General features: G+C 37.8%; 16 non-coding genes across 16 annotated transcripts; all 16 read right to left on the bottom strand.

The window, feature by feature from the left end:
• Window positions 1–3,191: 3,191 nt before the first annotated feature.
• On the bottom strand, window positions 3,192–3,264 carry TRNAR-UCG (transfer RNA arginine (anticodon UCG)). The gene has a single exon. It is a non-coding gene; the product is annotated as a tRNA-Arg (tRNA).
• A 582-nt stretch (window positions 3,265–3,846) lies between these two features.
• Window positions 3,847–3,919, bottom strand: TRNAR-UCG (transfer RNA arginine (anticodon UCG)). Its single transcript has one exon. It is a non-coding gene; the product is annotated as a tRNA-Arg (tRNA).
• A 524-nt stretch (window positions 3,920–4,443) lies between these two features.
• TRNAR-UCU (transfer RNA arginine (anticodon UCU)) lies at window positions 4,444–4,516 on the bottom strand. The gene has a single exon. It is a non-coding gene; the product is annotated as a tRNA-Arg (tRNA).
• An 856-nt stretch (window positions 4,517–5,372) lies between these two features.
• Window positions 5,373–5,445, bottom strand: TRNAR-UCG (transfer RNA arginine (anticodon UCG)). The gene has a single exon. It is a non-coding gene; the product is annotated as a tRNA-Arg (tRNA).
• Window positions 5,446–5,809: 364 nt separating this feature from the next.
• Window positions 5,810–5,882, bottom strand: TRNAR-UCG (transfer RNA arginine (anticodon UCG)). Its single transcript has one exon. It is a non-coding gene; the product is annotated as a tRNA-Arg (tRNA).
• A 91-nt stretch (window positions 5,883–5,973) lies between these two features.
• On the bottom strand, window positions 5,974–6,046 carry TRNAR-UCG (transfer RNA arginine (anticodon UCG)). Its single transcript has one exon. It is a non-coding gene; the product is annotated as a tRNA-Arg (tRNA).
• Window positions 6,047–7,666: 1,620 nt separating this feature from the next.
• On the bottom strand, window positions 7,667–7,739 carry TRNAR-UCG (transfer RNA arginine (anticodon UCG)). Its single transcript has one exon. It is a non-coding gene; the product is annotated as a tRNA-Arg (tRNA).
• Window positions 7,740–7,994: 255 nt separating this feature from the next.
• On the bottom strand, window positions 7,995–8,067 carry TRNAR-UCG (transfer RNA arginine (anticodon UCG)). The gene has a single exon. It is a non-coding gene; the product is annotated as a tRNA-Arg (tRNA).
• Window positions 8,068–8,158: 91 nt separating this feature from the next.
• On the bottom strand, window positions 8,159–8,231 carry TRNAR-UCG (transfer RNA arginine (anticodon UCG)). The gene has a single exon. It is a non-coding gene; the product is annotated as a tRNA-Arg (tRNA).
• A 692-nt stretch (window positions 8,232–8,923) lies between these two features.
• TRNAQ-UUG (transfer RNA glutamine (anticodon UUG)) lies at window positions 8,924–8,996 on the bottom strand. Its single transcript has one exon. It is a non-coding gene; the product is annotated as a tRNA-Gln (tRNA).
• Window positions 8,997–9,961: 965 nt separating this feature from the next.
• On the bottom strand, window positions 9,962–10,034 carry TRNAR-UCG (transfer RNA arginine (anticodon UCG)). Its single transcript has one exon. It is a non-coding gene; the product is annotated as a tRNA-Arg (tRNA).
• Window positions 10,035–10,289: 255 nt separating this feature from the next.
• On the bottom strand, window positions 10,290–10,362 carry TRNAR-UCG (transfer RNA arginine (anticodon UCG)). The gene has a single exon. It is a non-coding gene; the product is annotated as a tRNA-Arg (tRNA).
• A 91-nt stretch (window positions 10,363–10,453) lies between these two features.
• Window positions 10,454–10,526, bottom strand: TRNAR-UCG (transfer RNA arginine (anticodon UCG)). The gene has a single exon. It is a non-coding gene; the product is annotated as a tRNA-Arg (tRNA).
• An 856-nt stretch (window positions 10,527–11,382) lies between these two features.
• TRNAR-UCG (transfer RNA arginine (anticodon UCG)) lies at window positions 11,383–11,455 on the bottom strand. The gene has a single exon. It is a non-coding gene; the product is annotated as a tRNA-Arg (tRNA).
• Window positions 11,456–11,710: 255 nt separating this feature from the next.
• Window positions 11,711–11,783, bottom strand: TRNAL-UAG (transfer RNA leucine (anticodon UAG)). The gene has a single exon. It is a non-coding gene; the product is annotated as a tRNA-Leu (tRNA).
• Window positions 11,784–12,202: 419 nt separating this feature from the next.
• TRNAR-UCG (transfer RNA arginine (anticodon UCG)) lies at window positions 12,203–12,275 on the bottom strand. Its single transcript has one exon. It is a non-coding gene; the product is annotated as a tRNA-Arg (tRNA).
• Window positions 12,276–14,171: the final 1,896 nt, after the last annotated feature.

The raw sequence follows: 14,171 nt of genomic DNA, 5'->3' as shown, positions 1-14,171 counted from the left end.
ATTAGATCTAACAATAAGAGATTTTATTAAAATATAAATTGTGCATTTATTTTTAGAATTTCAAGTAAATTTTCAGAAAATCTTCTGGAAAAAAACGAAACTGGTATTCCTTAAAATTTGATCTTTACTAACCGAGTTTTCTATTATCCGAGGTCATAAAAAGCTCAATCACCTCGGATAAATGGAAATCTACTGAATAAAATGCTAGCAGTGCCATCTTACGGCAGGAATGTTATTAAAAGATGGGTGATTATAGGGCGAGCCGAAAATTTAATTAGAGATTATACCAAATATAACAGCTCTGTTTCACTTATCGACACATAGTCACAGATTGATTTTGGACTCCAAGAATATAACATGTATTCGTAGTTTTTATATATTTAAATTATCCACGGTTTAAATCATGTTATTGATATTTACGATAATAATTTGTCAAATCCTAATAGCCAATATTTGCAATATTAAAAGGTCTGGTAGGTTTCAAATGCCAAAAACATAACACATTTTAAACTCATTGTCCTTAAATTAACTGATTTATGATCAGAAAATTTTATGTACTTATTTCTATATGCACGTTTTGTATTTGATATATTATTTTATGTTCTAGATGTAAAAATATTTGGTACTATTCGATTTCGACGGCCGTAAAAAATCGCCAAACTATTGTTGATGCCAAGGCTGCCAAAAATAATTGCGGCAAGAAAGGAAGTATAATAGTAAATAACTATCTAAGATTAATGTGGCTACGCGGACACACTTAGGTCCTCCTCTTTGCATTACACGATCAGACAAAATTAAAACTAAACAAGAAAAAATTCAAAAACAAAATTACACATTTAGTACACATCCGCGACAGGATTCGAACTTGCAATCATCCAATTCAAAGTCACACGCCTTATCCATCAGGCCACGCGGACTCATTCAAGCCTTCTTCTTCACACTACATGATCAGACAAAATTAAAACTAAGCAAGAAAAATTTTAAAACCAAAATTTCACGGTTAAAACACGTCCGCGACAGGATTCGAACCTGCAATCTTCTAATTCGAAGTCAGACGCCATATCCATTAAGCCACGCGGACACATTCAGGTGTTCTTCTTTACAGTACATGATCAGACAAAATTAAAACTAAACAAGAAAAGTTTTAAAACCAAAATTTCACGGTTAAAGACGTCCGCGACAGGATTCGAACCTGCAATCTTCTGATACGATGTCAGACGTCTTATCCATTAGGCCACGCGTACACATTCAGGTCCTCTTCTTTACAGTACATGATCAGACAAAATTGAAACTAAACAAGAAAAATTTTAAAAACAAAATTTCACGGTTAAAACACGTCCGGGACAAGCGGACACACTCAGGATCTCTTCTTTACATTACATGATCAGACAAAACTTAAACTAATTAAGAACAATTTTAAAAATGAATTTTCATGTTTAGGACACGTCCGCGACAGGATTCGAAGCTGCAATCTTCTGATTCGAAGTCAGACGCCTTATCCATTAGGCCACGCGGACACATTCAGACCTTCTTCTTTAAATTACATGATCAGACAAAATTAAAACTAATTAAGAATAATTTTAAAAATGAATTTTCATGGTTAGAACACGTCCGCGACAGGATTCGAAGCTGCAATCTTCTGATTCGAAGTCAGACGCCTTATCCATTAGGCCACGCGGACACATTCAGGTCCTCCTCTTTACAGTACATGATCAGACAAAATTAAAACTAATTAAGAATAATTTAAAAAATGACTTTTCATCGTTAGAACACGTCCGCAACAGGATTCGAACCTGCAATCTTCTGATTCGAAGTCAGACGCCTTATCCATTAGGCCACGCGGACACATTCAGGTCCTCTTCTTCACACTACATGATCAGACAAAATTAAAACTAAACAAGAAAAATTTTAAAACCAAAATTTCACGGTTAAAGCACGTCCGCGAGAGGATTCGAACCTGCAGTCTTCTGATTCGAAGTCAGACGCCTTATCCATTAGGCCACGCGGACACACTCAGACCTTCTTCTTAAATTACATGATCAGACAAAATTAAAACTAATTAAGAATAATTTAAAAAATGAATTTTCATGGTTGGAACACGTCCGAGACAGGATTCGAACCTGCAATCTTCTGATTCGAAGCCAGACGCCTTATCCATTAGGCCACGCGGACACATTCAGGATCTCTTCTTTACAGTACATGATCAGACAAAATTGAAACTAAAGAAGAAAAATTTTAAAAACAAAATTTTACGGTTAAAACACGTCCGTGACGAGCGGATACACTCAGGTTCTTTTTTTTATATTACATGATCAGACAAATTTAAAACTAATTAAGAATAATTTTAAAAATGAATTTTCATGTTTAGAACACGTCTGCGACAGGATTCGAACCTGCAGTCTTCTGATTCGAAGTCAGACGCCTTATCCATTAGGCCACGCGGACACATTCAGGTCCTCTTCTTTACAGTACATGATCAGACAAAATTAAAACTAATTAAGAATAATTTAAAAAATGCCTTTTCATGGTTAGAACACGTCCGCGACAGGATTCGAACCTGCAGTCTTCTGTTTCGAAGTCAGACGCCTTATCCATTAGGCCACGCGGACACATTCAGACCTTCTTCTTTAAATTACATGATCAGACAAAATTAAAACTAATTAAGAATAATTTTAAAAATGAATTTTCATGGTTAGAACACGTCCGCGACAGGATTCGAACCTGCAATCTTCTGATTCGAAGCCAGACGCCTTATCCATGAGGCCACGCGGACACACTCAGACCTTCTTCTTAAATTACATGATCAGACAAAATTAAAACTAATTAAGAATAATTTAAAGAATGACTTTTCATGGTTAGAACACGTCCGCGACAGGATTCGAAGCTGCAATCTTCTGATTCGAAGTCAGACGCCTTATCCATTAGGCCACGCGGACACATTCAGGTCCTCCTCTTTACAGTACATGATCAGACAAAATTAAAACTAATTAAGAATAATTTAAAAAATGACTTTTCATCGTTAGAACACGTCCGCAACAGGATTCGAACCTGCAATCTTCTGATTCGAAGTCAGACGCCTTATCCATTAGGCCACGCGGACACATTCAGGTCCTCTTCTTTACAGTACATGATCAGACAAAATTAAAACTAATTAAGAATAATTTATAAAATGCCTTTTCATGGTTAGAACACGTCCGCGACAGGATTCGAACCTGCAGTCTTCTGATTCGAAGTCAGACGCCTTATCCATTAGGCCACGCGGACACATTCAGACCTTCTTCTTTAAATTACATGATCAGACAAAATTAAAATTAATTAAGAATAATTTTAAAAATGAATTTTCATGGTTAGAACACGTCCGCAACAGGATTCGAACCTGCAATCTTCTGATTCGAAGCCAGACGCCTTATCCATTAGGCCACGCGGACACACTCAGACCTTCTTCTTAAATTACATGATCAGACAGAATTAAAACTAATTAAGAATAATTTAAAGAATGACTTTTCATAGTTAGAACACGTCCGCGACAGGATTCGAAGCTGCAATCTTCTGATTCGAAGTCAGACGCCTTATCCATTAGGCCACGCGGACACATTCAGGTCCTCCTCTTTACAGTACATGATCAGACAAAATTAAAACTAATTAAGAATAATTTAAAAAATGACTTTTCATCGTTAGAACACGTCCGCAACAGGATTCGAACCTGCAATCTTCTGATTCGAAGTCAGAAGCCTTATCCATTAGGCCACGCGGACACATTCAGGTCCTCTTCTTCACACTACATGATCAGACAAAATTAAAACTAATTAAGAATAATTTTAAAAATGAATTTTCATGGTTAGAACACGTCCGCGACAGGATTCGAACCTGCAATCTTCTGATTCGAAGTCAGACGCCTTATCCATTAGGCCACGCGGACACACTCAGACCTTCTTCTTTAAATTACATGATCAGACAAAATTAAAAGTAATTAAGAATAATTTTAAAAATGAATTTTCATGGTTAGAACACGTCCGCGACAGGATTCGAACCTGCAATCTTCTGATTCGAAGCCAGACGCCTTATCCATTAGGCCACGCGGACACATACACCTCTTCTTTACAGTACATGATCAGACAAAATTGAAACTAAAGAAGAAAAAATTTAAAAACAAAATTTTATGGTTAAAACACGTCCGTGACGAGCGGATACACTCAGGTTCTTTTCTTTATATTACATGATCAGACAAAATTAAAACTAATTAAGAATAATTTTAAAAATGAATTTTCATGTTTAGAACACGTCCGCGACAGGATTCGAACCTGTAGTCTTCTGATTCGAAGTCACACGCCTTATCCATTAGGCCACGCGGACACACTCAGACCTTCTTCTTTAAATTACATGATCAGACAAAATTAAAACTAATTAAGAATAATTTAAAAAATGACTTTTCATGGTTAAACACGTCCGCGACAGGATTCGAACCTGAAATCTTCTGATTAGAAGTCAGACGCCTTATCCATTAGGCCACGCGGACACATTCAGGTCCTCTTCTTTACAGTACATGATCAGACAAAATTAAAACTAATTAAGAATAATTTAAAAAATGCCTTTTCATGGTTAGAACACGTCCGCGACAGGATTCGAACCAGCAGTCTTCTGATTCGAAGTCAGACGCCTTATCCATCAGGCCACGCGGACACATTTAGGTCCACTTCTTCACACTACATGATCAGACAAAATTAAAACTAAACAAGAAAAATTTTAAAACCAAAATTTCACGGTTAAAGCACGTCCGCGAGAGGATTCGAACCTGCAATCTTCTGATTCGAAGTCAGACGCCTTATCCATTAGGCCACGCGTACACACTCAGACCTTCTTCTTTAAATTACATGATCAGACAAAATTAAAAGTAATTAAGAATAATTTTAAAAATGAATTTTCATGGTTAGAACACGTCCGAGACAGGATTCGAACCTGCAATCTTCTGATTCGAAGCCACACGCCTTATCCATTAGGCCACGCGGACACATTCAGGACCTCTTCTTTACAGTACATGATCAGACAAAATTAAAAGTAATTAATAATAATTTTAAAAATGAATTTTCATGGTTAGAACACGTCCGAGACAGGATTCGAACCTGCAATCTTCTGATTCGAAGCCACACGCCTTATCCATTAGGCCACGCGGACACATTCAGGACCTCTTCTTTACAGTACATGATCAGACAAAATTGAAACTAAAGAAGAAAAATTTTAAAAACAAAATTTTACGGTTAAAACACGTCCGTGACGAGCGGACACACTCAGGTTCTTTTCTTTATATTACATGATCAGACAAAATTAAAACAAATTAAGAATAATTTTAAAAATGAATTTTCATGGTTAGAACACGTCCGCGACAGGATTCGAACCTGCAATCTTCTGATTCGAAGTCAGACGCCTTATCCATTAGGCCACGCGGACACACTCAGACCTTCTTCTTTACAGTACATGATCAGACAAAATTAAAACTAATTAAGAATAATTTTAAAAATGAATTTTCATGGTTAGAACACGTCCGAGACAGGATTCGAAACTGCAATCTTCTGATTCGAAGCCACACGCCTTATCCATTAGGCCACGCGGACACATTCAGGACCTCTTCTTTACAGTACATGATCAGACAAAATTGAAACTAAAGAAGAAAAATTTTAAAAACAAAATTTTACGGTTAAAACACGTCCGTGACGAGCGGACACACTCAGGTTCTTTTCTTTATATTACATGATCAGACAAAATTAAAACTAATTAAGAATAATTTTAAAAATGAATTTTCATGGTTAGAACACGTCCGCGACAGGATTCGAACCTGCAATCTTCTGATTCGAAGTCAGACGCCTTATCCATTAGGCCACGCGGACACATTCAGGTCCTCTTCTTTACAGTACATGATCAGACAAAATTAAAACTAATTAAGAATAATTTAAAAAATGCCTTTTCATGGTTAGAACACGTCCGCGACAGGATTTGAACCTGCAGTCTTCTGATTCGAAGTCAGACGCCTTATCCATTAGGCCACGCGGACACATTCAGACCTTCTTCTTTAAATTACATGATCAGACAAAATTAAAACTAATTAAGAATAATTTTAAAAATGAATTTTCATGGTTAGAACACGTCCGCGACAGGATTCGAACCTGCAATCTTCTGATTCGAAGCCAGACGCCTTATCCATTAGGCCACGCGGACACACTCAGACCTTCTTCTTAAATTACATGATCAGACAGAATTAAAACTAATTAAGAATAATTTAAAGAATGACTTTTCATGGTTAGAACACGTCCGCGACAGGATTCGAAGCTGCAATCTTCTGATTCGAAGTCAGACGCCTTATCCATTAGGCCACGCGGACACATTCAGGTCCTCCTCTTTACAGTACATGATCAGACAAAATTAAAACTAATTAAGAATAATTTAAAAAATGACTTTTCATCGTTAGAACACGTCCGCAACAGGATTCGAACCTGCAATCTTCTGATTCGAAGTCAGACGCCTTATCCATTAGGCCACGCGGACACATTCAGGTCCTCTTCTTCACACTACATGATCAGACAAAATTAAAACTAATTAAGAATAATTTTAAAAATGAATTTTCATGGTTAGAACACGTCCGCGACAGGATTCGAACCTGCAATCTTCTGATTCGAAGTCAGACGCCTTATCCATTAGGCCACGCGTACACACTCAGACCTTCTTCTTTAAATTACATGATCAGACAAAATTAAAAGTAATTAAGAATAATTTTAAAAATGAATTTTCATGGTTAGAACACGTCCGAGACAGGATTCGAACCTGCAATCTTCTGATTCGAAGCCACACGCCTTATCCATTAGGCCACGCGGACACATTCAGGACCTCTTCTTTACAGTACATGATCAGACAAAATTAAAAGTAATTAAGAATAATTTTAAAAATGAATTTTCATGGTTAGAACACGTCCGAGACAGGATTCGAACCTGCAATCTTCTGATTCGAAGCCACACGCCTTATCCATTAGGCCACGCGGACACATTCAGGACATCTTCTTTACAGTACATGATCAGACAAAATTGAAACTAAAGAAGAAAAATTTTAAAAACAAAATTTTACGGTTAAAACACGTCCGTGACGAGCGGACACACTCAGGTTCTTTTCTTTATATTACATGATCAGACAAAATTAAAACTAATTAAGAATAATTTTAAAAATGAATTTTCATGGTTAGAACACGTCCGTGACAGGATTCGAACCTGCAATCTTCTGATTCGAAGTCAGACGCCTTATCCATTAGGCCACGCGGACACACTCAGACCTTCTTCTTTACAGTACATGATCAGACAAAATTAAAACTAATTAAGAATAATTTTAAAAATGAATTTTCATGGTTAGAACACGTCCGAGACAGGATTCGAAACTGCAATCTTCTGATTCGAAGCCACACGCCTTATCCATTAGGCCACGCGGACACATTCAGGACCTCTTCTTTACAGTACATGATCAGACAAAATTGAAACTAAAGAAGAAAAATTTTAAAAACAAAATTTTACGGTTAAAACACGTCCGTGACGAGCGGACACACTCAGGTTCTTTTCTTTATATTACATGATCAGACAAAATTAAAACTAATTAAGAATAATTTTAAAAATGAATTTTCATGGTTAGAACACGTCCGCGACAGGATTCGAACCTGCAATCTTCTGATTCGAAGTCAGACGCCTTATCCATTAGGCCACGCGGACACACTCAGACCTTCTTCTTTACAGTACATGATCAGACAAAATTAAAACTAATTAAGAATAATTTTAAAAATGAATTTTCATGTTTAGAACACGTCCGCGACAGGATTCGAACCTGCAGTCTTCTGATTCGAAGTGAGACGCCTTATCCATTAGGCCACGCGGACAATCTCAGACCTTCTTCTTTAAATTACATGATCAGACAAAATTAAAACTAATTAGGAATAATTTAAAAAATGACTTTTCATGGTTAGAACACGTCCGCGACAGGATTCGAACCTGCAATCTTCTGATTCGAAGTCAGACGCCTTATCCATTAGGCCACGCGGACACATTCAGGTTTTCTTCTTTACAGTACATGATCAGACAAAATTAAAACTAATTAAGAATAATTTAAAAAATGCCTTTTCATGGTTAGAACACGTCCGCGACAGGATTCGAACCTGCAGTCTTCTGATTCGAAGTCAGACGCCTTATCCATTAGGCCACGCGGACACATTTAGGTCCACTTCTTCACACTACATGATCAGACAAAATTAAAACTAAACAAGAAAAATTTTAAAACCAAAATTTCATGGTTAAAGCACGTCCGCGAGAGGATTCGAACCTGCAATCTTCTGATTCGAAGTCAGACGCCTTATCCATTAGGCCACGCGGACACCCTCAAACATTCTTCTTTAAATTACATGATCAAACAAAATTAAAAGTAATTAAGAATAATTTTAAAAATGAATTTTCATAGATAGAACACGGCCGAGACAGGATTCGAACGTGCAATCTTCTGATTCGAAGCCAGACGCCTTATCCATTAGGCCACGCGGACACATTCAGGACCTCTTCTTTACAGTACATGATCAGACAAAATTGAAACTAAAGAAGAAAAATTTTAAAAACAAAATTTTACGGTTAAAACACGTCCGTGACAAGCGGACACACTCAGGTTCTCTTCTTTATATTACAAGATCAGACAAAATTAAAACAAATTAAGAATAATTTTAAAAATGAATTTTCATGTTTAGAACACGTCCGCGACAGGATTCGAACCTGCAATCTTCTGAATCGAAGTCAGACGCCTTATCCATTAGGGCACGCGGACACACTCAGACCTTCTTCTTTAAATTACATGATCAGACAAAATTAAAAGTAATTAAGAATAATTTTAAAAATGACTTTTCATGGTTAGAACACGTCCGCGACAGGTTTCGAACCTGCAATCTTCTGATTCAAAGTCAGACGCCTTATCCATCAGGCCACGCGGACACACTCAGACTTTCTTCTTTACAGTACATGATCAGACAAAATTAAAACTAATTAAGAATAATTTTAAAAATGAATTTTCATGTTTACAACACGTCCGCGACAGGATTCGAACCTGCAATCTTCTTATTCGAAGCCACACGCCTTATCCATTAGGCCACGCGGACACATTCAGGACCTCTTCTTTACAGTACATGATCAGACAAAATTAAAAGTAATTAAGAATAATTTTAAAAATGAATTTTCATGGTTAGAACACGTCCGAGACAGGATTCGAACCTGCAATCTTCTGATTCGAAGCCACACGCCTTATCCATTAGGCCACGCGGACACATTCAGGACCTCTTCTTTACAGTACATGATCAGACAAAATTGAAACTAAAGAAGAAAAATTTTAAAAACAAAATTTTACGGTTAAAACACGTCCGTGACGAGCGGACACACTCAGGTTCTTTTCTTTATATTACATGATCAGACAAAATTAAAACTAATTAAGAATAATTTTAAAAATGAATTTTCATGGTTAGAACACGTCCGTGACAGGATTCGAACCTGCAATCTTCTGATTCGAAGTCAGACGCCTTATCCATTAGGCCACGCGGACACACTCAGACCTTCTTCTTTACAGTACATGATCAGACAAAATTAAAACTAATTAAGAATAATTTTAAAAATGAATTTTCATGGTTAGAACACGTCCGAGACAGGATTCGAAACTGCAATCTTCTGATTCGAAGCCACACGCCTTATCCATTAGGCCACGCGGACACATTCAGGACCTCTTCTTTACAGTACATGATCAGACAAAATTGAAACTAAAGAAGAAAAATTTTAAAAACAAAATTTTACGGTTAAAACACGTCCGTGACGAGCGGACACACTCAGGTTCTTTTCTTTATATTACATGATCAGACAAAATTAAAACTAATTAAGAATAATTTTAAAAATGAATTTTCATGGTTAGAACACGTCCGCGACAGGATTCGAACCTGCAATCTTCTGATTCGAAGTCAGACGCCTTATCCATTAGGCCACGCGGACACACTCAGACCTTCTTCTTTACAGTACATGATCAGACAAAATTAAAACTAATTAAGAATAATTTTAAAAATGAATTTTCATGTTTAGAACACGTCCGCGACAGGATTCGAACCTGCAGTCTTCTGATTCGAAGTGAGACGCCTTATCCATTAGGCCACGCGGACAATCTCAGACCTTCTTCTTTAAATTACATGATCAGACAAAATTAAAACTAATTAGGAATAATTTAAAAAATGACTTTTCATGGTTAGAACACGTCCGCGACAGGATTCGAACCTGCAATCTTCTGATTCGAAGTCAGACGCCTTATCCATTAGGCCACGCGGACACATTCAGGTTTTCTTCTTTACAGTACATGATCAGACAAAATTAAAACTAATTAAGAATAATTTAAAAAATGCCTTTTCATGGTTAGAACACGTCCGCGACAGGATTCGAACCTGCAGTCTTCTGATTCGAAGTCAGACGCCTTATCCATTAGGCCACGCGGACACATTTAGGTCCACTTCTTCACACTACATGATCAGACAAAATTAAAACTAAACAAGAAAAATTTTAAAACCAAAATTTCATGGTTAAAGCACGTCCGCGAGAGGATTCGAACCTGCAATCTTCTGATTCGAAGTCAGACGCCTTATCCATTAGGCCACGCGGACACCCTCAAACATTCTTCTTTAAATTACATGATCAAACAAAATTAAAAGTAATTAAGAATAATTTTAAAAATGAATTTTCATAGATAGAACACGGCCGAGACAGGATTCGAACCTGCAATCTTCTGATTCGAAGCCAGACGCCTTATCCATTAGGCCACGCGGACACATTCAGGACCTCTTCTTTACAGTACATGATCAGACAAAATTGAAACTAAAGAAGAAAAATTTTAAAAACAAAATTTTACGGTTAAAACACGTCCGTGACAAGCGGACACACTCAGGTTCTCTTCTTTATATTACAAGATCAGACAAAATTAAAACAAATTAAGAATAATTTTAAAAATGAATTTTCATGTTTAGAACACGTCCGCGACAGGATTCGAACCTGCAATCTTCTGAATCGAAGTCAGACGCCTTATCCATTAGGGCACGCGGACACACTCAGACCTTCTTCTTTAAATTACATGATCAGACAAAATTAAAACTAATTAAGAATAATTTTAAAAATGACTTTTCATGGTTAGAACACGTCCGCGACAGGATTCGAACCTGCAATCTTCTGATTCGAAGTCAGACGTCTTATCCATTAGGCCACGCCGACACATTCAGGTCCTCTTCTTTACAGTACATGATCAGACAAAATTAAAACTAATTAAGAATAATTTAAAAAAAGACTTTTCATGGTTAGAACACGTCCGCGACAGGATTCGAACCTGCAATCTTCTGATTCGAAGTCAGACGCCTTATCCATTAGGCCACGCGGACACACTCAGACCTTCTTCTTTAAATTACATGATCAGACAAAATTAAAAGTAATTAAGAATAATTTAAAAAATGACTTTTGATGGTTAGAACACGTCCGCGACAGGATTCGAACCTGCAACCTTCTGATTCGAAGTCAGACGCCTTATCCCTTAGTCCACGCGGACACACTCAGACCTTCTTCTTTACAGTACATAATCAGACAAAATTAAAACTAATTAAGAATAATTTTAAAAATGACTTTTCATGGTTAGAACACGTCCGCGACAGGATTCGAACCTGCAATCTTCTGATTCTAAGTCAGACGCCTTATCCATTAGTCCACGCGGACACACTCAGAGCTTCTTCTTTACAGTACATGATCAGACAAAATTAAAACTAATTAAGAATAATTTAAAAAATGACTTTTCATGGTTAGAACACGTCCGCGACAGGATTCGAACATGCAATCTTCTGATTCGAAGTCAGACGCCTTATCCATTAGGCCACGCGGACACATTCAGGACCTCTTCTTTACAGTACATGATCAGACAAAATTAAAACTAAACAAGAAAAATTTTAAAACCAAAATTTCACGGTTAAAACACGTCCGCGACAGGATTCGAACATGCAATCTTCTGATTCGAAGTCAGACGCCTTATCCATTAGGGCACGCGGACACATTCAGGTCCTCTTCTCTACAGTACATGATCAGACAAAATTAAAACTAAATAAGAATAATTTTAAAAATGTAATTTCACGGTTAGAACACGTCTGCGACAGGATTCGAACCTGCAGTCTTCTGATTCGAAGTCAGACGCCTTATCCATTAGGCCACGCAGACACACTCAGGTGGCACTGCACTCCTGATAAAACGCTGCGTGTCACAGTTCCGCAGCTTTCGTTCGTAGAGGCCTCTGCTATTTCACTCACAACAAACACTTCCATAACATACACTCTTGTCTCCACTTACATACCTCCAGGACGTCATGTTTCTGCAGTCCTGGCTGACTTACAAATTTTACTCAGTCTTGGAAAACACATTATCCTAGGTGGAGACTTAAATGCAGGACACCGCGCGTCGAACTGCTATAATTCAAACGACAATGGACGTGTAATTCTAAACTTAGCCCACACGGCTGGATTACACATAGCAGCTCCAAAAACCCCAACACAGTACACCACTAGGTCCACCGGAATCCTCGAATTCTTCCTGCTCGGAAATACCAGTGTCCCACTGGATATTTCCGGGCTCTATGAATTATCATCGGATCATAACCCGGCTAAGATGATTCTGGACATTAGTGGGTATACCACAACAGACACCAGAGCCTTTCGGATTGACTGGCAAAAATTTGCTAAAGCTCTTAACAACATATACTACACTCTTCCTACGATACAGTCAGGGGATGACATTGACAGTTTTATTCAGAAGATTACTCAAAAAATTACTATGGCAAGAAATGATGCCAAAGCAGAAGTACCTAATAGGAAAACGGTACGTAACAGAGAGTTGACACTACTTGTCAAGCAGATAAATGCAGCAAGAAGGAGATTTCAGAGGACCAGGCATAGAGAGGATAAACAACTGCTGAATCGCCTGTCTAATGCAGTCAAGTCTCTTACACGTGAACAAGCACAACACAGCTGGACCAGGTACCTTAACTCACTTTCCACAGATGATAATTCACTGTGGAAAGCAATCTCTAGGTATACTAAATGCTACAATAACATTCCGCTCCTTAAAGGCTCTATGAGGATTTACTACACTGAAACTGAGAAGGCAGAATTGTTAGCATAGCAGCTGAAATCTCAGTTTTGCACAAACAACATACAGGACACTACAACAGAAAATCTTGTTTACACCTTTCATAACAGTCTCACAACAGATACAAGCATAAACAACATCCCTCCAGTTATGCCTTCGGAGGTTGTTGACTATGTCAATAAACTAAAGAAGAAGAAGAGTCCAGGACTGGACAGCATCACCAACACCATGTTGAAGAAACTGCCTCTCAAGATAGTCTTCATGCTTTCCAAGCTCTTCACGAAAATCTTACAGCGGCAGTATTTTCCTACAGCATGGAAAACGTCAAAAATCCTCCCTATCTTAAAACCGGGGAAAACTGCATCGGATCCGGAGGCTTATCGGCCGATAAGTCTATTATCTTCACTGAGCAAGTTCTTTTAGGCCACTCTACTACAAAGAATCAGTAGTCATTTGGAAAACAACAACATCATGATCCCAAGTCAATTTGGTTTCAGAAAAGGCCTGGGAACTACAAACCAGGTCTACAGAGTAGTGAAAATGATTTCTGAAGGTTTTGCAAAGAAAAAAGTCACTGGAGGACTGTTTATTGACATAACCAAGGCCTTCGATAGAGTCTGGCTGGAGGCACTCGTCTACAAAATACACAATCTGAGTTTCACAGATTACATCACAAACATCACAAAGTCCTACCTAACAAGTAGAAACTTCGTCCTTCACGTATCTGGAACAAATTCCACTGTGCATCCCATAAGGGCCGGGGTACTTCAGGGATCCCTTTTAGGGACCACCTACTTTAATATTTACGTGAACGACATCTCTACAACACACAACACAACACTGGCTATGTATGTAGATGACACAGCAATCCTCACACAATGTGCATTTGCTGGTTCAGCTATCCAACACTTACAAAATTACATACAAGCATTAGAGGCTTGGCTTGTACAATGGAAAATCAAAGTCAACATA

The sequence above is a fragment of the Stegodyphus dumicola genome, chromosome 12 (genome assembly GCF_044657685.1).
Source record: "Stegodyphus dumicola isolate Sdum_Otavi_A_Nest chromosome 12, ASM4465768v1".
Taxonomy (NCBI): domain Eukaryota; kingdom Metazoa; phylum Arthropoda; class Arachnida; order Araneae; family Eresidae; genus Stegodyphus; species Stegodyphus dumicola.
The sequence above is the reverse complement of the archived record's forward strand: the minus strand, read 5'-3'. Positions and strand labels throughout refer to the sequence as shown.